Source organism: Rhinolophus sinicus, chromosome 14, assembly GCF_057876585.1.
Source record: "Rhinolophus sinicus isolate RSI-liver-muscle chromosome 14, RSI-T2T, whole genome shotgun sequence".
Taxonomy (NCBI): domain Eukaryota; kingdom Metazoa; phylum Chordata; class Mammalia; order Chiroptera; family Rhinolophidae; genus Rhinolophus; species Rhinolophus sinicus.
The window spans coordinates 53193881-53220987 of record NC_142514.1 but is presented as its reverse complement, the minus strand read 5'-3'; the positions used below and the strand labels follow the sequence as shown (position 1 = coordinate 53220987).

General features: G+C 33.8%; 1 long non-coding RNA gene across 1 annotated transcript in view; it reads right to left on the bottom strand.

Moving 5' to 3' along the window:
- LOC141572116 (uncharacterized) overlaps positions 1-27107 on the bottom strand; it is a 347085-nt gene that overhangs the window by 294285 nt on the left and 25693 nt on the right. Inside the window, exon 2 of the long non-coding RNA XR_012497281.2 lies at positions 9101-9193. This is a non-coding gene — a long non-coding RNA (uncharacterized LOC141572116). The remainder of the gene's footprint in view (positions 1-9100; positions 9194-27107) is intronic.

Below are 27107 nucleotides of genomic sequence, written 5' to 3'. Positions count from 1 at the left end.
AAAGTATTCTTAAAACGTTTCATATCTCTCAATTAATCTTTAATTTAAACTATTTTGACCTATTCTTAGTAAATGTGACAACAAGAAACCTTCCTTGGAGGGAAGACAGTAAAAATCACGAGGTGAAAATCTGCCTATCATTTGGATGTTAATCTAGTCAATCTAAGTATATTGAGGTCCTAAAAATACCTACCCTTGTTCTGAGTATTGAGAATACAGAAAGAGATAAAATATAGTACCTTTCCTTCAAGCATCCTAGTAGAAACAATATTGTAGAGAATAATGTGATATTCATTATTGTAAGAAGAAATCTATGTTTTTTTAGAAATATATTCCTAACATAAAACTCCAACAAAAATAAGTTATTTATTAAGTAAACATATTTCATACTGGGGTATATGTCTTTGCTAAACAAAGTATATAATCCATTTGGAATAAAATGAAAACAGTTAACTCATGAAAGCGTGGCTTCAGATTCAAGATTTAGCTTCTATCGGACATGGTGTCTTATCATTTTTAGGGGTGATTTAGCTATTCCAGACACATGCCACAGCAGTGGAGGATTCATATCTCACAAATAATTTATTTTATCTTATAAACCAAGAAAATAGTATCTGTACCAGTATTAATACATTTTAAATAATTCATAAATAAGTGTTTTAAAATAAAGAACAAAAATTCCACATTCTCGGTTTTACAAATTCCTTCTTTCAACTCTACATCACATAACAACTGGTGGAGAAGTATATAAAAAATAAGTATAATTTAGTGTTCATTGTGGTAGGCAGGATCTCCCCCACCCCAAAATTGTCTAGAACCTGTCTGTGAATGCATTAGTTTACATGGCAAAGATGAATTTAGCTGACATTATAACAGAGATATTATCCTTGATTATTTTAGTAGGTCAATTCGACAGGACTCCTTAAAAGTGGAAAAGGGCAGTAGAAAGGGTGTATAAAAAAAAGACGTGATGAAGGGAAGGAAAGAAGGAAGGAAGGGAGGGAGAGAAAAAGGAGGAAGGAAGGCGGGAGGAAGGGAGGAAGAAAGAAGGAGAAAGGAAAAGAGGGAACAGTGGGAAGGAGAGAGGGAAAAGGAAAGAAATGGAGCGAGGCAGCAGAAAAGGTTACCATGGATTATAAAAATGTTTGCATTAGAATCCCTTCAGTTTCCACCCTGATTTATTAGGAATTCATTTTCAGTTCAAGCACAGCACCTAAGGTATGGCCACTCTAATTATATATTTAGGAAGTTGTTCCCTCCACTTGGATCCATTTGGATAAATAATGGCCACAGCAGCAGGAAGTCAAAATGTGTATATGAAAAGAGACCCTGAATGTAGAAGGAAATGAAAAGAAGTAAATTTTAAAGTTGTTATACAAAATACCACTATTCCCTTCTTTATTTGAATTAGGCCACTGGCTGGGTTTAAGAATTTTTTTTTTTTAATCAGATGAATTTAGCTGACATTATAACGGAGATATTTAATCAGATTTGTGTCCTAGTGTTATTTAAACCAATACACTTCAAGTTTTATAAGGAAAAATATTTATATGGCAGATCACTTTCAATTTCTCATAATTTTCCAAAACTCTGATTATATTCTGCACTCAAAATTTTATCCTTTTCTTCCTTTTCTAAGTCCATTTTTGGAGCTATGCTCTTTCTTTCTCTGATTTTACAGCATTTATAATGCATGCGTATGTGTCTCAGTTAACAATCCTTTTCATGAATATCATAAATATGAGAGTTAGTTGACAAAAATCAGGGTGCTAAGTTGGTTGGTGCACAGTTTACAAAACTTGCATTTTCCCATAGAGCAAAGTTTTCTTTACTTTAAACCCATTGATATTTAGATATGTCTAACACATTGCAGTAGCTTTGTGGATTTATTTGCAAAGTATTTCTAAGTTTTTTTTGTGTTTTTTTTAAGCTATCTCAATCATAAAAGCACTTTTTGGATTTACATAAAAAAATAAAGTATATTAGGAAAAAAACTTTGTAATATAGCAGTATCACCTTACAATAATAAATAAACACAGCAAAATAATTTATACAGTATACTCTATTCAAGTATATTACTTGATATCAGGCTTGTATATATGTATGTAAATGATTTTAAAATAAAACATAAAATATGAAAAATTAGGGAATGATGATTTTGAAATTATTACCATGTAGGAGTTTCTAAGCAAATCTTTATTTTTACTATAAAGTTATTTGATTGTTTCATGTATTGACCAAAAATAACTGAATTCACAGTGATTTATTCTATGAAATTATTGAGTCTGAATATAATATTTAAGTAGCATTTAGTTAAAACACTTACTCTAAGTGAGTTTTTGCTGTTTTACATTAACTGGCTGATTTGGATGATCTACTACTGTTTCTGTCCATATCATGCAAAGTGGTAGTAATCTTAGGTTCTGCATTTTTATAAGTCCTGTACAGCTGTTCACTGAACACAAGTAGCTGTTGAACAAACATTAAAGTGGCTCGTGAATCAAATATTAAACTTCATTTTTAAATTATTGTTTTCTAAATATGTATCAACTGCAAACATTAAAGTTAGTCACTTATATTCAAAAGCAGTTCACCCTAAATCTATTTTCAATTAAAAGCCCTTTTGAAGACCCCCAAAATTAATCTTTCATTTCATGACCTCTCTTCCATTAAATCTCTTCCCACATAAACCAAAACTTTCTAAATACTCAGTGCACTGTTATTCCAATTAGATGGGTGTTTCATACTTCCCTTTTCACAATCTCTCTCTCTAGAATTAGTAAAACACTTTAAAGATACATTTTGATAGTGTTGCTATTGATTTCTCTATCACTGTGTACACGCATACAAGTAACACACACATAGGTAAATACACATATAAGTACATACACATATAGGTACATACACATGCAGGTTTCCACCACTATCCAAAAGTAGAGTTTTCCTATGAAATCTTTCATAAGCTAAAATGGCAAAAAGCAAAGAAGCGATTACCATTAATTTATATGGAAACATTTCTGAGCCCTCACGGACCCAAAACATGACCCACAAATCATATTAAATAACACATAAAACCTAAAATAACAGAGAAAAATCAGGAATAATACGATAAGTAGAAAGCCTATATAAAGTTGAAATAATGTGTATATGGTGTAGTTTCACTTATTAAAAAGACTGACTGACTTCTCCTTAAGTATAAGATAAATTAATGGAACACTTGGCTTTGTACAACCATTGGTCAAATTAAGGGATGGATGAGGGGTAGGCATAGAGGGGGAATGTTACAGAAACAGTGGCAATCAGAATTAAATTGATCCTTAGACCTATTATAAAGATAATGGTATTTATTCAGAGAAAAAGGAACTCTCAAAGAGTTTTAAGCAGAGGAGTGAGCTTATTTGATGTTACTTGCATTTTATGGAGAGAGTTATGTGTGTAGAGGCAAACACGGAATGATGAAAATCAATTAGGATGCCTATATGTGAGGCAAAACAAAAGTACAATCAAGAATGGTCTGACAACTGGAAGAATAAAATTGCTGTTTAATAAAAGTGCTAATTATTCAGGAGGAGAAACTTTGGTTGTGCTGGTGGTTGATGGGTGTGGGGAAGTGGGAATTTTGGAATTAAGATATGGATGGTGTTTTCTTTACGCATTCAAATAGAAGTGTGGAAAACAGTTTAATACGAATCGGAAATTCAGAGGAAAGGTCCCATTTGGACCTTTTCACACTCCTCATTGCCATGTATATTGCCATGTATATAAGGTATTTGAAGTCATTGAGAATGAAGAAGAGAAGAGAAAATGTCTGAGAACTGAGCCTTGAAGAATTTTTGCCTGTTAAAAGTAAAGGAGAACATAGATACCCAGAAGAGGTATTGCTCACTGATATGGTAATTCTATTCTTACTTTTTTGAAGAACCTCCATATTATTTTCCATAGCAGGTATACCAATTTACACTCCAGCCTGCAGGGTATGAGGGTATCGTTTTCTTTACAACCTCTCCAACACTTGTTATTGCTTGTCTTGTTGATGATAGCCATTCTAACAGTCCTGAGGTGGTATCTCATTGTGGTTTTGATTTGCATTTCCATAATAGCTAGTGAAGTTGAGCATCTTTTCATATATCTGTTGGCTGTTTGTATTTCTTCTTGGGAGAAGTGTCTGTTCAGGTCCTCTGCACATTTTTCAGTAGGATTGTTTGTTTTATAGCTGTTGAGTTTTATGAGTTCTTTTTATATTTTGGATATTAGCCCCTTATCGGAGACATTGTTTACAAATATCTTCTCTCATTCGGTTGGTTGCCTCTTTGTTTTGTTGATGTTTTCTTTTGTTGTACAGAAGGTTTTTAGCATGACATTGTCCCATTCATTTATTTTTGTTTTTAGTTCCCTTGACTTTAAGGTCAAATTCATAAAATCCTCTCTAAGACCAAGGCCCACAATTTTAGGACCTATGTTTTCTTCTATACAACTTATTATTTCAAGTCTTATATTTAGGTCTACAATCCATTTTGAATTAATTCACTATATGGTGACAGATAGCAATCTAATTTCATTCTTTTGCATGTAGCTTTTCAATTTTCTCAGTACCATTTATTGAAGAGGCCTTCTTTTCTTCATTGTATGTTTCTGGTTCCTTAGCTAAAAATAATTTGCCCATACATATGTGGGTTTATTCCTGGGTTCTCAATTTTGTTCCATTTGTCTGTGTGTCTATTTTTCTGTCAATACCATGCTGTTTTTACTATTGTTGTTTTGTAGTGTAATTTGAAGTCAGGGAGTGTGATTACTCCAGCCTTATTCTACCCCAAAATTTGAAAACATGTATCTGTAAAGATACATGTATCCCTATGTTTATTGCAGCATTATTCATGGTGGCCAGGACATAGAAACAACTGAAGTGTCCTTCAATAGATGATTTCATAAAGAAGATGTGGTACATATAAAGGAATATTTCTCAACCATAATAAAAGATGAAATACTGTCATTTGCTACAATATGGATAAATCTTGAGATTATCATGGTAAGTGAAATAAGTCAGAGAGAAAAAGTCAAGAACAATATGATTTCACTCCTATGTGGGATAAAAAAACTTAAAACAACAAACAAGATAAAAGTTCATAGATACAAACAGTTTAGTGGTTACCAGAAGGAAGGGGGCACGGGGAGTTAGAAAAGAATAAAGGGGGTCAAATATATGGTGACAGAAGGAAATTTGATTCTGGGTGGTGCACACACAATACAATATATAGATAATGTATTATAGAATTGTACACTTGAAACCTTTATAATTTTATTAACCAGTGTTACACTAATACATTTAATTTTAAAAAGTAAAGGAGAAGAGGGAAAAAGGAGTCAAGGAGACTATAGAGGTTACCTCTTATTTCAAGAAAATATATACTGTGGCAAAATTATATCTCAAATATTAACCTGAGTATTGTCTGTGTACTTTCTTTATCCTTAGCTCTACTACTTTTACTCTGAGGGTCAATTTGTTTCCCCAGCTCACACTGAAGTACAATAAATAAATAAAATGTGACAAAGCAAGAGATAAAGATTTTCCTTTTAGATGCATAATTATAAGGTTTGATTTTCACTTCTGCAAGTTAGATAAGACAGAGTCTGGGAAGTAGAAGGGAGGAGCGGCTACTCTCAAAGAGTACTCAAAAAGAAAGCCAAAGGGATAATCAGAACAGAAGGGATTCAAAAAACTTGCCCTTCTCTACTTCATAAATTGTCCTTCAGTAAATCTGAACATTTCTAAGACCTACAGAATATTCAGTAATAGATACAAATACTCAGTTTGAGGGTAAGGTAGGAGGGAGACATGAGAAAAGCATTGCATACATGCAGAAAGTACTTTTCGACGTGAATCTGAACAGTTAGAACACTGTCAGAGAGAGGCAACATTAGATCTATTTTAAGAGGCACTTAGAAGACAGATTATATTAAGCCACAAAAAGCTTAATACCGTGCTTCCTTGAAAATAAGACCTAGCTGGACAATCAGCTTTAATGTGTCCTTTGGAGCAAAAAGTAATATAAGACCCAGTCTTATTTTACTATAAGACCGGGTCTATAATATAATATAATATAATATAATATAATATAATATAATATAATATAATATAATGCAATGTAATATAATATAGCATTATAATATAATATAATATAATATAATATAATATAATATAATATAATATAATATAATATAATATAATAAATAATACCAGGTCTTATATTAATTTTTGCTCCAAAAGATGCATTACAGCTGATTGTTCAGCTAGGTTTTATTTTCGGGAAAACAGTATTTTAGCTTCAGAGGTTTTCTGTTCTGGTTAGTGAATAACAAACCACCCCAAATCTTAATGATTTAACACAAAAATGTATTAATACCTTTCATGGTTTTGTGGGTTGACTGATCTCATCTAGGTAGCTCTTTCGGGGTCTTACATGCCATTTTATCCAGCTGTCACCTGGAGCTACGGTTATTTGAAGGCTCAACTGGCTTGGGTATTTAACACTGTTCATTTACATGGTTGACAGTTGATGCTGGCTTTTGGCCTCAAAGTTGAACGGGGGCTATCAACTAGAGGGCCTACACTGGGCCATTCATGTGGTCTGGGTTTCTCACAGCATGGCAGCTGGGTTACAAAAAAGAGCATCTCATGAAGGAAAGACCCAAGAACAAGGATTATAAGAGGCTCAGATAGATGCTGTAAGCTTCTTATGAATTTTACTCTGAAGTACCACGTTATCACTAACACAACATTCTACTGGTCAAAAGCAAATTACAAAATAACAACAGATTCAAGTGTAAGAAACTATTTATGAACATGGGTATGGATACTGGGAGGTGTGCCCCATTGGAAGGCCACTTTTGGAGACTGGCTAACACACCCTCAATTTCATATAATTAAAACCTAGTATAGTTCAAAACATAAACTAAGATAATTTTAAATTTATTCTTTCAATTTATACATATTGTTTCTGTATTATGAAAGAAATATAAAATGCATGTTTATTATAGACAATTTAGAAAATGTTGAAAATAACAAAGAACCCATAATTTCATCATGTATGGATAAGACACATAATAGGTAGTTAATAAATATTTGTTCAATTAATGAATTGACAAATTAATAATTAACATTGCATTTTTGTACATAACTTTGACATCAAGGATGAAAATATATAGAATTTTAATATCTTTTTGCTAAAATTTAATACATTTTCATTTCATTAAATATTGTACTACACAATCCATTTTTATACTATAGTACAGGTATCACCACTTTTTGAAAGTTTGTGGTACACCGTTTTGCTTTTACAAAAGACCTACATTAATTACTACCTGTTTCTACTAACTGAAAGAAATCTGAAAAGAATTTTCCCTTTTATGAAAAAGAAAAAAGGTGGAAAATGAAAATAGCATTTAGCTAATTGCTTTTTATCTTTGTGCCATTTTGGGTTATGAAAGCTTTCATAGGGATGTTCTGCTTTCAAATAGTGGGGGAAACCTGTATTTTATTATATGGAATACCCCAATTATTAATTTCCTATTGCTACTCAAATCTTGGTAATCTCCAAAATGTTACTGTTAATAATAATAATAATAAAAAAAGGTAACTAACATCCTAGTAGATAAACTCTACTGTTGAATACTGTCTACTAGGATAAAAAGTGAGACAATTTTAAGATTTTTTTAATGTGCACTGTGAATTTCCTGCTAAAAAGGCTAAAACAATTTACACTACCATTAGCTCCATTTGAAGTTTTAATTTCCCCACATCCAACCATCAAAAACTCTTCCAATATGGAAATTAGAATTTTTGTTGTTGTTATTTGTGGCTGATATTTTTTTGCCCATTTGTCACTCAATGACTGGTAAAATTAAATTTATATCTGTTTAGAGGCCATTTGTAGTTCTGTGATTTTTCTCTTCAGGACTTTATTATTTTTCCATTATTTTTTTTAAATGTCATGAGTAAATAGGTAATATAAAACAAATATCCTAAATATTATAGTCTGGATTACATTTGTGACTGACTTCATAAATCAGCACATAAGAATATTCAGAATACTTAAAAATAAAAGTAGAGATGAATTATTGTCAGTTTACTTGTAGACCAACTCTTTTTTTTAATCCTTTATCATGTATTTATTTTATGGTATAATTATTATCATGAAAATGTTGCTCCTCAAAAATATTCTATAAGGAGAAAAAAGTCATCTCCTTGATTCTATACAGTGTCTGCTAAATCCTAGGGAGGACAAGTCACTCACCCCCTTTATAACTGAGGGATTAGATGGCTGCTCAGGAGTATGCACTGACTTAACGGGAATAAAAGAGATTGTTTCTAAATAATATTAATAATAAGTAAATAAATAAATACATAAACAAATAACCAACCACTTCTAAACACAGAATAAAGCTTTCAGTTTTCTAATAATTGGAGTTGTCTGTTCCATGTCAAGCACTGCTCAGTCACTAAATTAAATAGCTTAGTCACTAAAAAACATAGTTAAAGTTCCGTTAGAAACATTTATGCCCTGATTATAACCAATAGTTATCACTAATGAGAGACATTAGAATTATCATTATCAAAAACTAAGAAAATAATCTAACTAAATACCGTATTACCTAATTAAATAAATGTTCACATTCCATTAATTCAACTCTGCAATCAACAGCGTAAGAATAGAATATAGTTATTATCTCCTAGGAAAATGTTGCTCTCATGCCTGTGACTACAATTCTTTGAAAACACGAAGATAAACGCAGCCTCTATTTACCATAGGGTTTCATAAAATACTCTCAATTTTTTCTAATATTCTGCATGTTGAAAGCCATTTTATGCCACCCCATAAAATATAAGAAAAACAATTTCTGCTTCAGAACCCGACAATTCATGCATGTAAGCATTTAGCTATGTATTATCTAAGGAGAAAATGCAATTATAATATTAAATATATTGTCGTATTTTATACTTCAGGGAGTTGAGTAGGAGTGGTTAAGAGATCAGAATAGGCAACATATTAGTGAAGAAACCAGAAACCACATTAGTCAAACCAAGAATGGGCACTGTACTCACTCATTTCATGCCACCTTGGTTCTTGCACTTGCCTTACTTCTGAAATCTGGCAGGCAAAGCCACAGCAACAATTCCTTTCTCTCCCAGGATGGTCTGTTCAAAGAAACAATAGTTTATACATCCTCTCAGAATACTCACAACAACTGCTTGTTACAGAGCTGTGTACAGCTTGGAAACACACTCCCCTTTATTCTTTTTTCCCCTCATTCCCTGTCTCATTCTTATTTTTTCCTTATTCTTTGTTTCTGGGAGTGTGTTTACAAATAAAGTGCTTGCACCTGGGCTGTCAGCAGACTGAGTCTTCCAGGGACTTCAGGCTAGAAGAGGTTCCCAGTTACTAGGTCCTAAGAACAAACACAGGAGAAAGACCCCAAAGCTAAAAGAGGTTGAAGGGACCCAGAAATTTAAAAAAAGGTGTCTAACAGGTACTTAAAGCAATAGTTATACAAGGAAAGGTCTATCGTATACAGAAATGTGAAACCTGTTGGGAAAGTGGATTACAGTCTTTGGAACAGCAAAAATAACAACAGAATCTGTAAAACTTTTGAAATTACATCAAAATGACTATGTGCAAACAAATCATTTTGCAATGCTTACTACTGCACTATCTTGTTCTTTTTGTTTGTTTGTTATTTCCCTCTACTTATTCTATCATTAGAATGGCTTTTAAACTACAACAGATTTCTGGCCCCATTTGTAATAGTTTTTTGGTTCACAAACTAGACCCCAGACATGGAAGGTAGTAAGTGAATGGAGAACGAGGCAGACCATCCCAGATCAGTAGGTGATAGGTTTCATAAGCAAGGGAACATACATACAAGGCTTGTCTTGGGCAGCCATAAGACAAGTAGATCTCCGCACCAGCCTCCAGAAATTTAAAAGTTTATATAGAGGCCTTAACAGGTTCAGCCACATATTCAGTTCAGATGGTCTCAACAACACATTACTCTCCCAACACTGAGTCCTTGAAAATTGCTCCTGTTGTGGGAATGGTGCACAAAACTTACATTCTATGGAAAAGGGATGGGTGAGGAGCCTCCAATTGCCCGGTTCAAGCTTGCGATCAAATAGCAGTCGTTTCCTCTAATTACCTCCTCCAGCATAGTTTAGTGCGTGCTATAGAATACGTGGTCTGGGAGAGGCAGCATGGGCTTCACCTGGGAAGGGCAGAATCTCAGGCCCCTCTTCAGACCTGTTGAATCTGCTTTGCATTTTTTTAAGATTCTCAGGAGATTTATGTGCTCACTGAAGTTTTAAAAACATTGCCTTAGAGAAGGTTAAATTAGATCACTGCACAAAGACAAATTAATTTGTAAAACTTTACCATGGCAAATAAGATCTGGTTATTGTCTCCAAGGAGCAAAATACTGGTTGAGTAAAGGGGGGGTGGGGGAGAGGGGAGGGGAGAGAAAGACGCTAATGAATATTGAGTACTTACAGGAGATTAGGTACTTTACTTGAGGAGTTCACTAACTTTACCATAAAAATCCAATGGAGCAATATTACTTCACTGATGAGTAAACTGAGATTAAATAATTTATCAGAGATCACACACTTAATAAATCTTGGCCAATTATTTTTGTGCCTCAAAATTATGCACTCTCTTCTATGCCTAAAGTTCAGTGCACATGAAACAGTTATAAATAATTCATAAGAAAATTGAGACTAATAATTAAATAATAATTAAATACATGTGGCACAGATTTTAAACTATAAAAAAGGTTCATAAGAGAGTATCATTATTGTGAAGTGGTCTACCAAAAATAAGATTCATGGAAGGGTGAATTAGTGAGTGCTAGAAATAATTGAAAAATAAGAGTAAAATGTGTATTACTTATGTACATAACCTACATATCTAGCACTGTGCTAAGCACCTTACATTCATTATCTGATTCTTATGCCAGCCTCATTAAGTGCAAAATATTTTCCAACTGAGAGATGAAAAACCAGAGACTCAATGAGCTTAAGAAATAAAATCAGTTCACAGGTCAAATAAGAAACAGTATTGTGAATTCAGAATATAAAGCTCTGATTTTTCCAAAATACCACTGGGAGTGAATAAAAATGCTTAAGGTGTCAGAGGTCTCAATTTGTATCTTTATTTTATATTGTAATGGTTTCAACAGATAATCAGAACCAACACTTATTGATCTTATTGTTATTACATTAAGGCATTCAATAAAAAGTCAATTTTCTGACAAATTTCAGTCTTCTCCCTACTCATGCTCCCATTGAATTACAACTGGTGTTTCTAAATATTTTCTTCCCTCCAAATAATTTTATGGTTCCTTCTGAGATTAGAAAAAGAAAATAACAATAACACTTGACAAAAAATACAACCTTCCAAAATCATATGTAACTTTTCCTCCAAGTATAAAATTATAATATCACATGCTTAATAACACAGGAAAAATAAAAATATCTAAAGCCTCCTTAGGGGTAGATTAACAGTTACATTATTTTCCATTATGTCAATGGATATCACACTGGTCTTCAACAGAGAATCATTTTCTTACTGTTTAATAATACCAAGCAACTAGTAATCCAATAAAAAACAAATCAGCAGGGCTATTTGATGTCACATACAACTCCAAGAGAGACCATTTCAATGAGTCTGCAAACTACAACTCTAAGTAATAAGAATGTTTCATTGTGTTATTCAGTATCTTGCAGAGGCCCATTAAATGTTTACTGAAAGGAATTTAATTGGGAGTAAAGCCAAGTCTGTTAGTAAATGTGAATATGTAGATGTTATATTAATTTCTACATAATTTATCTCTGCACTCTCTACTCTCTTTAATTTTTGTAGCAATAAAGATGAAATTATTGATGTATGACACCTGTGAGAAGCAATGCAAAGGATGTTAAAAAGAGAAATTAAAGGGGTGGTGAGGATAATACAGATATAATCGTTCATTAAACTTTAATATTTAGCTTTCATATTCATAGATATAGAATATAAAGCTCTTATGTTCATGCACATCTAGTCCAACTTCCCACTTATACATTCATTTATCCATATGTTTATTTACTAATTGACTTATGTCTTATTCATACATGCATTCACTTAAACTCCCTAATGCTTATTTTCTTTGATGAAGATAGGTAAAAATAGTACCTGCCTTACAGGATTTTCAAAATATTCAATGAAATAATCAATACTAAGGGTACAGAATATTATCTGATAAATGTGTATTATCTGATAATTTAGTGTATAAATAATATACACTAATATTACAATAAGTAAATTAAATATATTTATGCAAGTCTGGTATAAGCAAGGCTCTGTGATGAAAAACATAAATAAAGCATATAACCAACTCTTTAGGTACATCTTGGTAATTAAGAAATATACCCATACATTTTAAAAGGAATATGATGATAGGTTCCAGAAGAAAAGGTTCTATGGGTGGGGGGTGGGGAGACACAGATTTACAAAAACAGAGTCCTTCTTTCTATAGTACATATGAGATGTGCTTTAAAAATTTCTTTTGGCAGTTTTTTTTTTTTTTTTTTTTTTTTTTTTTTTTCTGACTCACTAGGCAGCCTATTCTATTTTTAGAGATGTTTAATTATTAGAAATTATATTCTATTATTTCATATGGAAACTGACTTCAGTACTTTTCAAAATATTTTCCATTTTATTTCAAATCTCTATCAGGTGAATTTCAAACAAATGCAAATCAAAAGGGGGAAATGCAGAATAATTTTCTTCAGTTATATTATTTTATTTTTTAACACAGAAACTAGTGATGGTAAATGAATTATTCTATGTAGAATGCTATTGTTTTATTTCCGCCGACTTCTAAATAAAATAGCTTAGCCCAAAGGATAAATAACTGGCTGACCTGGCCACATGTTCCCAATATATTATTAATCTGCACTATATTTCTTTTGGGATGAAATTACCCTGCTATTTCCTTTACATGTTTTATATCAATAGATGTCTGAATTTTACTGGAGCCACAGGAGAGGGCTGAAAGAATAAAATTTGACAAAGCTGGGTTCAACTAATGAGAGGTAAGGGAGCTCAGAGAGGCTTGAGTTCTGCCATGAACTCTGGTTTTCATTATAGTATTTGGGAAAGCAGTATATATCAAGGAGAGGGATTAAATGGCATGGGAAAGAGAGAACATGATTAGATTTTACGTTTGAAAAGGTATATTGGAAAATATGCTGTCAAAATCTGACACTTACCTTCAGTTTTTCAGTTATAGGCAATATTGTTTCCCCAAATAAGACTATTTTTAAAGTATTTTATTCACTTTGTATTTTCCAATTTGAGCAAAAATAATTGAGCTTCTTGTTGACATTATTTGTTACTAGAAATGAGAGCTATAAATGTAATATTTGCCTTAGAATGCTCATTCTGATATTCTGCTCTTGTGATGTCACATTTTACCTGTCTTCATTTGGTATTGCTTATTACTGTAGGCAGCAAGAGATGTGCCCATGTCAAATTGCCTCTAGCTATATTTCTGGAAGACATAATGTTTTAAATAGGAAACAGAGGCCAATCCGTTGACAAATAATAAAGTATTCATACTATACTTACAGCACAAGAAGTTGAAAAGGAAGCCCTTCCTCTGCATGTGTTAAAAAGCTAGTAATCAGAAAAAATAAAAATAAAAAACAAAAAACAAACCAAAAAAAAAAAAAAAAACAGTCCTTATTCTTATAAAACCAAGTTTAACAAAGATTTAGGCTAAATGCAGATGAGTTGTCAAAACAATTAAATGTGAATTTCTATCTTCTTTATTTTGTCAGTCAATGAATGTTTTAACACATACATAACATATGGATAATACTATTTACATTACAGATTATAATAGTGTTAATAAAAAATTATTCACAATTCCAGAAAATTTATTTCCTATATTTCTTTAATTATGGGTTTTGCCCCTGAAACCCCAAAAGAAAAAAGAAAGTAATAAATAAATAAATAAACCTATCAAAGAAACATGTTCACAATGACATGTGACTTAAACTAATAACAACATCTTCATTACACACACAATTTAACTTAATGATATTAAATGATATTTAAAATAGAAACATTTTATAAACAATATTGTGAAGTATGAACAAAATTTACCTACTAAGGAAGATAACTATCTCTCTGTATGTATCTACCTATCTTAGTAGGCATAGCAAAGTTAGTTATCCTGCTAAGATGATCCTTCTCTAGACGATAAATTAGAAATTACATATTCTCGTTTAACTTTATAAAGTATAGATGTACTAAGATGTATATTTACATGCATTTATACTTTAGTGAAGCTAGTGATTGAAGTATTTTCATAAGTGTGAGAGAGAATCTATGATTTGCTAACTATATCTCTTCATTTTAGACTATCTAAAGATGTACTTATTACCTTTAAAATTTAAGAATGGCATACATTTTTGTATATGGGAGCATTGTCTAAACTCCAACTGTAAAGTTGCATTGAAAGGGAACAAACTAACTTAAGTTGGGTTCCCCAGAAACAGACCCTGAGATGCATATTTGAAGCAATCCCATAAAGTATCAGTAGGGTAGTGGGGAAAGAGGATAGAAAAAAATAAGAAAGATAATATAAGGTCTTAGTAAGCAAGATATTACTTGAGGGACCAGGAAGTTGGTTTATCTCTTTGCCAACTCTCATTTATTATTGCTTAAGAGCTGCTTCTGGGTGTGTTCTGTCTCCTGTAATTCCCCATGCTCCATGCGAAGGGCTGAGCATATTCCTGCTGTCAGAGGAGATGTATGGCACCCACCTAAGGTTTGCCAAGGAGATATGGGTAAGGCACTGACAGTGTCTGCTTCCAAAGGAAGTAATAAACACATTCTACATTCCTCAAAGTTATACTAAATATTATTCATACAGAGTTAGAAATAAGAATAAAGATAAAAGCAGCATGTAATGGACTCAGCTATCATTCTATAATTGTGCATTAGAATACTCAATATTGAGTTAAAACAAACAAGCACATGTCTTAATCTAAAGCACCAGAACTTTGGAACTATAAGTTATAGGCTATCTGAGAGATAGGTGAAATGCGCAGAGGCAACCAAAGTGATCCAGCTAGGCTCTCTGAGCTCTGGTATGAAATTACATGTGTTTCTAGGAATGATGCTGTAAAACCTATGCAATGGTGAAAGGAGCAAATGGAAGAATTTTATTATTTGAGATTTTACACATTATAATGGAATAGTGTTGTAGAGGTTACCTCATATAAAGGGATTTATTATAAAGCTACATGGAAAGAAAGGAAACACAAGAAAGTGTCTCAGCAGGAAAATTTGATCAGTGCATTTTGTCACTTAGGATGCAACAGTAGCTCTGGAGCACCAAAATCAGTCTTAGTGACTTAGTCAGCATGTCTTTCCCTCAACAGACAACATCTAATAGCCCTGCTCTAGGGACTCTACAACCAAATAACTCACTCTCCCTCCTTTCCACATTTCTGCCTCAGTGGCTACAGTTTCCTTCTATTTGTGATTCCCTTTTTCTCTCTCCGCTTCATACTCAAATTCCCCAAGAGATATATTCTGATTGTAACAGTCATTCTCTAGTTTGAGACAGCACCACTGAGAAATATTTTTGTCCCAAGCCAGCTTAGGAATGGTTGTCTTTGCTAGGGTACAGATTCCCATGCAATATGTTATATCATGCTAGCCTAGTCAGGTGACAAAAAAACCTGACCACTTGTAGAAAGGACCCTGTTTCTGGTCACATTCTTCAAAAATGGAATTGAGTATGCCAGGCATGTAGTTGTTCCTGAAATTTACCGAGAAAGGAAGCACAAATGGTTAGGTTTCTACCAAACTTCTCTCAGAAGAGTGCATAATGGTTTCTGGAATGGTGTAATGGATTTTTGTGTGAAGCCATTAGCTAATATATTAGTTTGTTTCTTAAAAGAAGAGAATTCTGACCAGATATGACACATCCCAGGTACCATTGATAGTAATATGGTAAATCAGATGTGAATGTGACACATGAACCAGAGCCAGGCCCAAGCAGGGAAACTATCAGTACAAGTACCTAAGCACCAATACATATGTTTTCATAGGTGCAACTGATGCCTTTTGGCTTTTTACCATTTTGCTTAAGGCAAGTCCCTAACAGTCAGAAATATTAATTCCTCTTTATTCATTTGATATTTAGGACATCACTTTCCTTTTTTAAAAATTAAAATAATAAGGCAATGCTACAAAAAATACTCTTCATGCAAATTAATGATACTTTTTTTTGTAAGCAAGCAGGTTTTTAAGTAGTTCCAGATTTAGCTGTGATTCATATATGAAAAACAAAAGAAGTCTTATAATATCATCAGTAGTTTAACTAAATTAACATAATTGAAAAATGACCATGTGCCAACTCATCACAATAAATGCATTTTAGACACCTTGAATTCGCATAACACCTCTGACTAAGTTGCATAATAAAACCTCAAAAAAAGCCACAGCAATTAAAAGAGAAAAAAAGTTTACAATGGGGCTTCAGCTACAAGACATCTATAACTTAAGGGAATCCTTAATTATTAATATTTCTGGGAAATGTATAAACACCCTTCCCTTTTGCCCTCAATCAAAACAGCTCCTACTGACAATATATTTTTTAATACTCTTATTACTTTATCTGTTAGCAATTTGTTAAAAAAACAAAACCAAAAAACTGACAATGCAAAAGCTAATAATGAAGTTGGCTGTTGAATCATAATGTTGTATATCTTATTGACATAAAGCATAGATGTCTTAATAATTGGCTTTGGGTAAGTGCAAAAGAGTGAAGAGATTTCACAGAAGATAATTCTTGCATATCATGTCTGAAAAATGAAGGGAAATACAAATATTTCAAATAGCATTCTCTTTCCTGGCCTTGTGCCAGGGACTGTGGCTACCACAAGAAAGAGAATAAAGCATGGTTCTTGATTACTGAGTGCTTATAATCTATGAACATTTAAGTAACATTCAATAACAGTTCAAGATAACAAAAAAAAGGACATATTGTCCCATGATTAGTATAAGCTATGTAGATAATAGTTGTACTGAGACTCTGTACATGATGATTTCACATTAGTAAAGTTAAATTGAGAATCACACTGAATATGCCTACGTTTAGATTAAATTGAGATATAAACTATGTTTTAAGGTTTGGGTTTTAAATAGACATTGAAGTAAGGATAATTTTATACTTCTTGGAAGACAAGAGGAAATATTTATATCTCAAAGTGTTCCTATGCTCTAATTATGATGAAGCAAATCACCTACTAAGAATTAAGTTCCCAAACTCTAGCAAAGAGTGACCTGTGACCACCAGACCTAGCGGTAAGGACAAAAGCAAAGTAATTTAAAGAGATAGGCAAAAGGGGGCATGATAGGACTGAAGCCTTGACAAAAAGTGGGGATGCTGTTGTGCACAATTTATTTGGATGATACTCCATGACAATACACCCTTTCTTTGATATTCACTTTGAAGAACAAACTACTGGAAAAGGGGGCACCATCAAGTTATGGTCCAAAAGTGGCCGTTAATATGCTGTTTCTATCCAGCTGCATCCATTACAATGGAGAATGCCTGGATCGTGAGTGCATTTCTTGAGAAGAGATGTTATCATTTGCTTCTTTTCATTTTTTTCTCAATTTTACCTAAGAAACCTTCTCCCCGCTTCTTTTAAATGACTCAAATTGGTCTGTTGTATATGGGGAAGGAGAGGAGAGTGAAGTAGGTAGTAGAAATGTTACCGCTTGTTTTCCCCTAATTCCCCAGTCAGGGGTCATTTGGAAATATGGGTCATTTGGAAATATGGGCAGTTTTAGTTATTACTGGCTTGCAGTGACCAGGGAATATAGATGTTAAATGCCCTGCCATATCTGTGAGAGTTTTGCAGAATAATTCTTCCACCCATTGTGCTAACAGAGATCCCACTGAGAAGCACTGTATACTTAGAAGGGGTTTGTAGGAGGAAGCCATTGCCTCAAGTTTAGCAGATATTTTGTGAGGTAGATTTGCTTAATATCTGTAATATACATGACCCTAGGTCAGCCTTTACTCTGTACTTTGGGAGTCATAGTAAACATAATATAAATTAAAAAATAAAATTCTATTAAACTCTATTGGAGATTACCATATTTTCTCACTGTTATCCCAGCCCCACCAAATTACCATAGTAGAATTTATTCAACAAAAATATTTGCAAAGATTTTTATTGCATCTAATCAACAGGTAAGACTCCAAGGAAATGGCTACATTAGTATTATTTACAATCATTAAATCATGATTAAAAATTCTCATTTTATAATTTCAAAGCATGCAAACTGTATGTGTTTATATGTTTCTTCCTAAAGTGGGAGATTGATGGTCATAATCTTGAAAGTTTATCTTGTGTGACATGCAAATAACTCTGAACATTTTATTTATTTTTTATTTTTTGAACATTTTAAAAAGAAAAAAAGTGATATCAATGAAATGATCCTATACTTGCTTTTTGTATAGAATGTGTGTGTGTGTGTGTGTGTGTGTGTGTGTGTGTGTGGTGTGTGTGTGTGTCCGTGGTGTGTGTGTGTGTTTCTTGTATTATCCAGCTGAGGTAGTTTTAGCATGAGGTTAAGAATACAGTTCAGGAACCAGACTGCATCGGTTTAAATTTCAGCACTGTTACTTAACAGTGGAATGACCTTGAGCAAGTTACTTAGCCCCTCTGTACTTTTGCTTCCTCATTTTTTAAATTAGATACATATGAATTGTGCCCCTACAAATGCTAGATACTGCAATATTTAGCACTAGGCCTAAATAATGTATTTTTACTTTTGATTGCTTTTAAATTAGAAAAAAAAAGTGACTATGGTGATGTTGTTTGTACCAGTTTTTTCATCCTTATTCTTAATGTATCTCAAAACAAGAAAGAAACCCCCACAGAGGAAAACTCATTAAATGCACAGTATTATTAATAAAATAGTGCACATCAAAAGGGTTATTTGATAGTATTTTGTAGCTTTCTCATAGCCTACCTTAGAGAATCACTTTTTAATTTTCCCTTAGCCACCATGGAAATCACAAAATCCTTATAACGTTTTGCCTCGAAATTTATTCCCAATGACATTGCCCTGGCAATAGTGATGTATTATTTATGTTCTTTAGGTATTGGATCAGTATCTTTTTGTTGACCAAGAAGCCAGAAAGCACATAGCAATTAAAAAGATGTACAGTCTAATATATTCCAATTAGAGATGATTGCCTACTTCTACCAATGGGTATTCACAAATTGCCCACTAACCCTTTCAGAAATAGGATAGAACTGATTTTGTATTGTTGTTATTGATTTTGAAAGCTGTACAAAAGAATGATGATTATGTTAGACACAGAAGTGATTTTGTTTTATATTTGCTTTGTTTTACTTTTATTTTTCTGAATACTCACTTGGTTATTTTGATTTTAAAATTCTAACATTCTTTAAAATGAGGATCTGAAACAGTGTTGTCTTGTTTGAGCAATGATTTTAGCTCATAGAAGATAGAAGCAGAAATAGAGGAAACAGTTACCATTAATTAAATAATGACTATCAGGATAGAACTGATAAGTAATGAAAAATAAATAAATATAATGGCACTTTCAGGAAAAGAGAACTTTGATTTTTTTTTGTTTTTGGCTTAGAAAAAAAAAAAGATAACCATAGGAATGGTCTACTCAGGATGATTAGTCATACCTTTTCACCTAGGGAATTAAAATGGAGCAAAAAAATAAAGGGTGTAATAGCAATAGGAAGCAGGGACGAGTTGAGGTATAGCAATTAAGACTTTTTTATGACAATTTTAACTTGATGTGACCAAATGGAAACCTTTGTCCTTCCTTTCCACAAAGCATATTTCTCTCCCGAATGCCATGAGCCACCATCATGCTTCTCAAGCTAGAAATTGAAGTCATTATTCTGGGTTTCTTTTCCTCACTCTTCACATTCAAGTCATCAGAAAATTCTGTCTCAAAAATGTATCATGTATCTGTTCTCTTCTCATTTTCACACTCATTACCCAACCTGAAGTAACCTTCATATCTAATCTAGACAAGTCCTTCACAAATTCTAGTGAACATACAAATTACCTGGGATCTTGTTAAAATATATATTCTGCTTTAGTATGTTGGTGTAAGGCATGAGATTTCTCATTTCTTACAAGCTTCGGATGAATTCATTCTGCTATTCCATGAACCACCCATTAAATAGCAAAGGCTTGATTACTCAAAAGGCCACTTAACTTATGTTTCAGGTCCAATCTCATCTTCCTGAAATATATTTACAATCGAGTAGGATGATCTTTCGAAAATATCAGATCACGCTACTTCTCAGTGAAAACAAATTATAATAGGATTTTAAATGATAAATTTACAAGGTGAGACAATTAAGTTCACCTCCTAGAAAAAGTGTTACATATCTCACTGCTGCATATCACTATGGTCACCTTCAAAGTACTCCCCTTGGGAAGCTATGCACCAATGCCAGCACCTAGTCCACCCTTCAAAGCAATTTTGGAGCTCTTTTTCTGGAATGGCCATCAAAGCTGTCATCATATTACCCTCGATGTCCTGAATGTCATCAAAATGTCTTCCTTTCAATATTTCCTTTATCTTCAGGTAGAGAAAGAAGTCACTAGGGGCCAGATCAGGTGAGTAGGGAGAGTGTTCCAATACAATTATTTGCTTACTGGCTAAAATCTCCCTCATAGACAGTGCCGTGTGAGCTGGTGCATTGTCGTGATGCAAGAGCCATGAACTGTTGGCAAAAAGGTCAGGTCATTTTTTGTCTAACTTTTTCACACAGCTTTTTCAGCACTTCCAAATAGGGAACTTGGTTAACTGTTTGTTCAGTTGGTACAAATTCCTAATGGATAATCCCTCTGATATCAAAAAAGTTTAGCAAAATCTTTGCAACAAGTTCACGACTTTAATTGTCAGACCTCATAGTCTGAATTCACAAAAGAATCTCTAAATCTAAGAACAATATTCCAACAGTCTCTAGAAATTATCTAGAAATGTCCCTGCAAGTTGTTAAGAGTACTCTGTTGATCTTTCCAGTATCCCCTTTCATTACCTAACCCCAGTTTATGTAAGAGAAAGCTAAAGATTAACAGGAATTCATAGGAATGTAGAACAAGTCCTGGCTTTCTCCTCCCTCTGCTTGGGAAAGGGTGAGGAATGCATTCCCTTATAAAATGAGGAGGGTCCAAAAGAATCACTCACAGAAATTGAAAGTGTCTCTGCTATGTTATGTTGTGAATATATATATATATTTTCTTCTCTTTTTCTGTTTTGGTTTTTTTTTTTTTCTGGTTCACAACTCCAAAATGGCTGGGAATTTCCTGCGTGATGAGAACAACAATGGTATTTCTTGTTATATTAATGAGGTGACTTAGGGACCTCACCCAAAGGTGGGGGCTGGCTGCCAATAGGAGCCAACCATGTGGTTAAAGGATTGGAACTTTCAGTCTCACCCCTTGAATTCAAGGGAGGGGAGAGTGGTTTGAAGTTGAATCAATCACCAATAGCCAATAACTTAGTCATGCCTATGTAATGAAACCTCCACGAAAACCCAAAAGGACAGCTCATTGGACCTTTTTGGAGAGCATCCATACTGGGGAACCAGAACACTTCCACGTATCACCTTGCTGGGCCCCAAGATCCATGAGGACAGACCCGGCCCTGTGTATCTCTTCATCTGGCTGTTTTGTATACTTTAATAACCTTTGTGGTAAATAGTTAATTTGTAGTAAACTGTTAGTGAATAAACAAATTTTCTTGAGTTCCGTGAGTTGTAGCCAATAATCAAAACAGAGGAGGGGATCGTGGGGAACTTTAATTGGTAACCATTTGGTCAGAGCACAGGTAATAGCCTGGGCTTATGACTGACATCTGGAGAAGAGGGCAGTCTTGGGGGACCAAGCCCTTTGTGCAATCTAATTTTATCTCTGAAGAGGTAGTGCCAGAACTGAGCTGAAATCTCAGGACACCCTGCTGGCATCTGAGAATGGCTTCTTAATGTGGGGAAGTCTCCACACACACATTGAAATTGGACCAGGGAACCCATTCAGCCTCTGAGAAGGAAAGACAGCCTTCAATTTCTTATTTCCAATAGTGCACTGGGAGTATACGACAGTGAGAAAATTCCTGGGGAAAACTGGCATGTGTCCTCTGGAGTTTATAGAATACATGATCACAGAAAATGATGCCTGCTTTTCATCTGGAGAAGTCAGAAGGCAGAATATTTCATCTTTCAAATTGCAGTATCACCATTTGGCAGAAAAAGAATGATTTGTTTTCCCATGAGCCTGGGAAGACAGTTGGACTTGGGTTATTTTCAAAACACCTCCTCTTTCCTCTCTAATCTCCCACCCACCTTTATCCCCTGCCTAATACCTAGAGAAGCCAGAAGCAGTTTACTCAGAAGAGGACATGGATAGAAAGACCAACGTGAAGCAAAATCATGCTCCCTGTTTTCTACTCCCAAATAAAAAATTGACACATATTTAACAACTTAAAATGACACCTATTTATTAATTTAAGGTCTTTTGGGTCAAAAGTCTAACATGGAATGAATTTGTTCTCTGGTTAAGGTATCCAATAATGGTGTCCTCTGGACTGAGTTCTCATCTGGAGGCTCTGGGAAAAACTATCCTCGTGCTTAGTCCATTCTTGTTGCAAGAATTCATTACCTTGTTGTAGGACTGAGGTCCCTATTTCCTTGCTGGCTGTGGAGTAGAAGTTGCTCCTAACTCCTAGATGTCCTCTGAAGTCCTTTTCATATCCCCCCTTTCATCATCAAGCCATCAGTGGCAAACTGAATGCCCCTTCATGCTTCAAACTTCTGATTTGCTCTTATAGGACCAGACAAAAAAAACTGTTCTTAAAGGCTCATGTGATTAGGTCAAACCCTACACAATCTCCCTATCTTAAAGTCTACTGAATTGGGATTTAAATTACATCTGCAAAATCTCTTCAAAGCAGGATCTACATGAATCTTTTGTGAACAACCAACGGTTGGGAATCTTCAGGGGCCATCTTAGAATTTTGACTCTACATTCTGATTTTACTGTACGACCTCAAATAGTCTCAAATAGCCTAAGCTCTCCTGGCAATGAGGTGGAAAGAGGAATCAACTGGGTGTACAAATGAAGGGTTTGTGTGTGTGTGTGTGTGTGTTTCAAATCTCATATTGTTAATATCTGAAAATAAGATTGTGTTTTAACTCAAGTGAACTAAATTATTATCAGTAGGCAAGGAAAGACCTCCCACAAAGCACTGAGTAGTGTTTGTACATTTAATAGTTTTCCATTGCACCTTAAACAATATGTCTCCTGACACTCCAAGATATTCTCATTTCATTCTCCCCCTCATTCACGACACTAAAAACAAACAAACAAACAAACAAACAAAAAAACACACAAAAAAAACAGCCTTCCATATAATTCTCAGAAGAACCAAGCTCTTCTACTTCCTCCATGTGGATGCCTAGGATTAGCTCTCAACCTCAAGCCCAAGACACTACATAGCAACTTTTTAATATATTTTATCTCAGTCTAAGAGCTTTTCCTGACCACATTTCCTAATTAGGTTTTGTCTTACTATCCTCTATTATTTCCTCATATCTATTCTCTTCGTAACACGAATTTCAATGTGTAAACATGTACTTATTTACTGCTTTACTTATTTATTTTGTGTCACTACTATGTCTTAAGCTCTGCCAGTACGGGGACCCTATCAGTCTTGATCTCTCTTATGTTCAATGTCTTGTATGAAATCTGATGCATGGTATGTACCAATAACTGTGTATTGAATAATTACCATTATATTTGAATTATAAAAACATAAATATCAATCAGAGCAACGAGTAGGCCATGAAATATCTAAAGAGAATATAAATCTCTGGGCCAAATGTGGTCAATGGGCTTGTTTCGTTTGAACAAAGAATGTCTTTTATAAACCTAAAAGTGATCACTTGAAATTGAATTTGAATGACCTCTCTACTTTGCCACAAGCCCCATCTCTCCATATTCTGTTTATACTGCCTCTTCACACATGTATATGTTCTTTCCACAACTCAAACCTTTTCAATGTCTAATACTACTTGTACAGTGAGAAGAAAAGTAGGTCTAAGTAAGAATTCAAAAGGATGCCTCTATTTTAAGGCCAGTCAGAAAACAAACAAACAAATAAATAAACAAACAAATACACGTGCTTGAGCTTTACCCATGACCTCCTAAATTCCAACACACATTGTTCTCTAAGAATCACAGAACTAAATTTATAGCACGTTAATATCTTATGAAATTAAGATGCAATATCTTTTTCTTGACTTGAGTACACATCTTTTTCTCCTTCGGTGCTACCAAAATTTTCTGATAGCAGGGTTAAGACAATTTTTTCATCATTCCCTATATATAGTTGGTGCTCAACAAGTGTCTCCTTAAAAATATAAAAATGTGTGTTTATACTCAGGAAGATATAACTATAACAAATTTCAAGGCACAGACAGCTTCATTCTAAGGTTATCAAACTCAGACTTAGAAATTTGAGTACAAGACCTTATTTCTATGCACATTTTGAGAGTACATTGCTTCCTTGATTACTGTTCAAAGATGCTTACACTTCTGAAAGATTTACAAAGACATTTACATCTTTATGCCAGGCACAGATTGCTCTCGTTTTTATTTTTTACATGCCTACCAGTTGAATTTTTGTCATAAAGATTTTGTCCTAGAAAGTGTCATATGGTAACTATGGGATACTTTTCTTCCTAACACATCAATACATCAAACTAAAGGTACTAAAGAAGAAAGATCATGCTTTGTTGTTTTTGTTGTTATTGTTTTTCTTTTCCCATCCAATTTATGGTTAGCCAGTTGAAATGAAATTTATAAAGACAGGGAAAGTCCTTTTCTTGGTGGTCATGGTTTAACAATTTAGAGAAAAAATTAAAAATCACAGGGTGAAACCAATTGGAAATTACTGGATTCATGGCCCCTTTGCCTTCAGGTTCCCCTGTAGTGCCAGTTATTTTAATACCACATGGATAATAAGCTCAGGATTTATCTTTTCTTGGTGCCATTGATTTCAAAAGAAATTGTATTCAGCACCCAGGCATCGTAGGCCTCTATTTCTCCAATATTGAAGTCATGTATAAGATTCAGCTCGGTCTAATCTTTGTCATATCACCCTTATTATAGGATCTCCAGGATGTTTCCTTCTCTTTGAAGGGGAAAGGCAGTTGTGAGAAGGAATGGGCCATAATGATTTCCTATGCCTCTCACAAAGTTCTCCATTTTGTCCTTTCAGTCCTACTTCAACTTCGCTTCTCCATCAAGATCATTCAGGGTTTTGGCTATTTTGCTCTCAACAAACGGCCACCCTTGAGCCCTCTGTAAATTGCCTAACACTTGATTTTAATCCTTTTATTTTTTCCAACCAGCCAAATGTAATGCAAAGATTCAATAATATACACTGCCATTTTTAAAGTGGCCATGAATGCATATTCAATTTATAGAGAAATCTTTACAATATTTTAGTGATGTCTACATATCTTCCATCTTCTCTCTTTCTAAGTAATAGATTGCAATATACTAGGCAAGATTGTATTATTCCCTACATGTAGAAAAATGAACATTGGGCTTGCCTGCCTTCCTTTATCACTAACTCACCCAAATATAAATAACGAAAAATCAATCTTTATATCAGGTATTCTTGAGAGGATCTTTAATATGGCTTCTTGCTGCAGTTGGTTTTGGCGGCGGTGACAGAATTAGTGGTGTGTCAGATAATTGCTAACCTTATATGGAGTAAATGTTTTATCTCAGAGCTCTAAACTGAAAATATTTAAGCCAGTGAAAGTTATCTCATATACTTGAGTAGTCCAACAAATACCATGTCAGATTTTATACATGTACATGTGACTTTTATTTGCTTAGCTCACTCCTATGAACTAGAAGACAGCTCACGGACATGCACAAGATTAACTATAAATTTTCCTTCAGGGATCAATTTTATATTTGCACCAGGGAAGAAGTCATAAACCTTTTCAGGTAAGTACACAATTGCAGCCCAGACTCAGTGTAAAATGGTTGGCTGGAAACATGTTAGCTCTGATAGCTAATAAAATATCTACTTGTTACACATAGAAAACAAATATCAAGAGAACTGTAACCCTAATTTCAGAGTGACAACAGAAGTACAGGGCATTTGCACTGTGTTTTGTTTTCCAAAACTTAGTTTATTTTGATATTTACATTTGCTGGTTTAGAGTGAATAGTTCTTTATAAATTAGGAACTGACAGCTTAATTATATGTGATTGATATGATTTCTTTGCAGGAGTCACTGCTGGAATATAAATGCCTATCTTACTTCTTATTTGTATTTATTGTACTCAACATAATACAAATATAGAATGGGGACATTTTTTTAGTTTGGTTGAATTTAGCAATGCTGATTGGAAAAAATCCTAGCACAGGCAAAATTTTATTCAGTAATTATCAAATTATCCTGCTCTGTATTGTAAGGTTAGTCCCAGTATGGCATATAGCTCACCTAAAATTGCTATGCAGATATAGATATGACAAACTGTTTTAATGGGAAATTCTTCACAACATATTCAAAGCCATTCTTTACAATATTCACAGTTTACAGGTAACACTCAGTGAAAGAAGCAGGGGAAAACTGCCCTTTTCACCATCATGGCTAGATCTCACAATGGTGTATGCAAAGACATGCAGTGTTTTAAAGAACTATACTTTGAATATCTGTGCAGTGTTAAATATTCTGAGGCTATTATGATTTACCCCATTGGTAGCAGAGCCTAACGGGAATAACATCATCTTTGGCATTAGATTGACCAAGTTTGAATCTTGACCTTGTGAATTACTACAAAAGCAAAGGTACCGATGTTATTTAATCTCTGTGAGTTTCAAATTCTTCCTCTGTAGAATGCTGGTAACTATTCCATTAATTCAAAACTTGTAGAGTATGTCATGATGCTTAAATGAAA